Source organism: Priapulus caudatus, unplaced genomic scaffold (assembly GCF_000485595.1).
Source record: "Priapulus caudatus unplaced genomic scaffold, Priapulus_caudatus-5.0.1 Scaffold927, whole genome shotgun sequence".
Classification (NCBI taxonomy): domain Eukaryota; kingdom Metazoa; phylum Priapulida; class Priapulimorpha; order Priapulimorphida; family Priapulidae; genus Priapulus; species Priapulus caudatus.
In genome coordinates this window covers 50,205-53,521 of record NW_014577988.1, presented here as the reverse complement: position 1 = coordinate 53,521, position 3,317 = coordinate 50,205, and positions in this window count along the sequence as shown.

Here is a 3,317-nt window from a genome sequence, read left to right as displayed (position 1 = left end):
TCCAAATATTGAAGCAACGTATTGGGCCAGTGGGTACATATATGCGACTTAACCGTTATACAATGCGCTTTCATCGCAGAGAGAGGGTGTCAGGGAAGGTTAGTGTATAACGAAATGTGCAGATTTTATTCCTTTCAATTATATATATATATATCAAGAGTGCATAATAGATGCTCTAGTGTATGCACTGCTTGGTGTGTGTGTGTGAGTGTGTGTGTGTGTGTGTGTGTGTGTGTGTGTGTGTGCACATACGTACGAACGAATAAACATAACTAAATGTGAAATATTATTATTCACCAAAAAATATTCTGATATCTATTAATACCTTTTAAATGTTTAATTTTCTATTTTTGCTAGGTAGGCCTCTTTTTTTTGCCCCCCCCCCATTTCCTCTCTCCATTTCTCTATTTCTTTCTGCACCCCGTTCTTCCTCATTGGTTCACTGCCCTCCCTCCCTCCCGCCCTCTCATCGCTCAAAGATGAGTATTTGAGTTGCCGGAAGCGATTTGCCTGAGTGTGATTTCATTGATTAGCTAACACTGTAATCAGTTTTACGAAGAAATGTAATTTAGTCGGCATTACTTCACATGCTTCGTCACACCCATCAACCCGATCAATGCCTAAATTCATTAGCATTAAAGTGAAAATACAAGATCGAGCCTTGCGCTGTGGTTGTGCGCATGCACGTGCCGTCGTCAGTAACTGCATATATCGCTCGTCTGCGAGTCATTCCCATCGATTACAATATAATAACGAAATTTTATTTATATTATATAATATATTATAATATATTATATTATAATATATTTATAATTAATGTTATGGTTAGGCCTATATTATAAATATCTGTTGTTAAATTTGTTATTATTATTATTTTTATTATTATTATTATTATTGCAATATTGCTGTTGTTATTGTTGTATCTTAGCTTATTACCGGTAATTTGACTACATGGAGATCAGGGAGCAGAACACGTCAACGCCATTGTCTATAGCACCGTTAACGGCGGCCATTTTGTGGCAAGCGAATACAAAGATAGCGGCCGTTTCGCTAACGAATGGATGTTATAGCTGCACACACATACACACACGCGCGCACGCACGCACACACACACACACACACACACACACACACACACACACACACACACACACACACACACACTTGTAAGCGCACGCACCCACGCACGCACGCACGCACGCACGCACGCACACACGCACGCACGCACGCACGCACGCACGCACGAATGCATACATATATATATATATATTTATTTATTTATTTATTTATAGTATAAGTAGATATCTATGGGCAGCTGAGCCGGAGATGTGTGGAGGGATCGTATATCGTTTCCAGACTGAATTTTAAATAAAAAAAAAATTTTAATAGTTTTTTTGTTTCCGTCGAGTGACATCTCTATTCCAGCGCTGCCCGGACTCGAATATTTTCTGAAGATTGGCCGAGGTGTCGTGGTTTATCATATCTGTCCTGATCAGTTCATCGATTATTGGTATCGAATAGAGAAGCGGTGGAATATTATCTCGCGCACGACAGTTATGTTTGTCTTTTTGCTTGTTTGCTCGTGTGTGCGTGCGTGTGTTTGTGCGTGCGTCACTGAGCTTGCATATGTGTGGTTACGTGCTTGTGCGTGTGTGTGTGTGTGTGTGTGTGTGGGGAGGGGGTGCACTCTGTCTCCCTGTTTTCAGTGAGTTATTGTCAGAGAGATTACTCAGTGAAAAACAAAACGTGGCAAATTAAATATTTAGGCGCCAATTTCGCTGGCATTGCTCTATTCTACGCACGCAATTTTCCAGCATTAGGTTCTAGGCATTACCCATCGAGAAAATTACGATGCAATGTGAAAGCAGAGCTCGCCATTTTTGCGCGCAAAAATCGGCCATGAATTATTTCGTGAAAAATTGTCGCGATGCAAATCTAAAGATGATTACACGTTTTAGTATCCGCCTCTCCCCTCGTCGAGAATAGCTAGATGACAGGCGCTCCGCGCGATGGCGCCACTATAACGCGCAGCAGTCATAACGCGCTAATTCGAACGCTGATAGAAGAATATTGGTGGTCAATAAATCGCATGTGATTCACGATTGATTGCGCACAGTTGCGCACCCTCCTCCTGCGTGAGCAACGATGTTATGCTAGCAGTTAGAGCTCAATGAATTTTACATAATACGACATAGTATACGTATTAGTACGTATACACGTACGTAGAACAACCATATTAATTTTGCGGTGGCGCCGTTCGCGGGGTACGGGCATGATGAGAATATTTTCGGTGGTAATGGGCCCGCTGCGTGCATGAAGATTAAATAGAAACCTAAAATGTTCTGGCTTTCGTATATATTGTATATTCAAGCCTATATATAACACGCGCAGAAACCCCTAAAAGTGCCCTGGCTTGTTGTTGATGTTATTCAAGTGGCTTCACTGCATAACTGCCACGCATGGCATATATATGCCATGAAGGTTCCTTATAGCAAGGTTCCTTATATGAAGGTTCCTTATATGAAGGTTCCTTATATGAAGGTTTCTTATGGTTAGGTTAGGTAGGTTATTATAGGGATCGTTGTGAGGTGTCCGTTCCATAGAGGTGATTGCCAACACAGGTTTTATTATATAATTTATATCAAGAGCAGATAAAGAAGGCGATAAGCAATAAAGAGCCTTCTTTATACGCTCTTGTTTATATAAAGATATGACACATGTCAAATGGCAATGTGGTGGTATGTAGGTCGATGCACGCGCGATACACGTGCGAGTCAGGGGTGGGGTGGGGGGGAGTAAGGGCTAATACACGGCATGCCGAGACAGCGCTGCGCGTGTGGATCTCATCTCACCACAGCTGACCGTACGGGGTGGAGGGAGAGTGGGGGGTCAACACACAAGCCAGGTCAGGCTAACTAATCACGCTCGCAGTTTGTCCCGTTAATTGGTTACGTAACGCTGGGCGCAGGCCGTGCGTGAGGAGACGCGCAGGAGAGAGTGCAGCGTCGTGCGTGGTACGGCGCGCGAGCGAGCAGCGAGGCGGACACCTGTTCCCGCTACGCAGCCTCCTCGCCATACCCGCGATTACGTCACCACCGTACACGCTGCTTACGCAAACCTTGCGTCAGTCACACATAACCTTGTACAAACGTCAGCCACGTTGTACAAGCGTTAGTTACACTAGCTGCTACGTTGTACTAACGTCAGTTACACTGCTACGTTGTACTAACGTCAGTTACACTGCTACGTTATACTAACGTCAGTTACACTGCTACGTTATACTAACGTCAGTTACACTGCTACGTTATACTAACGTC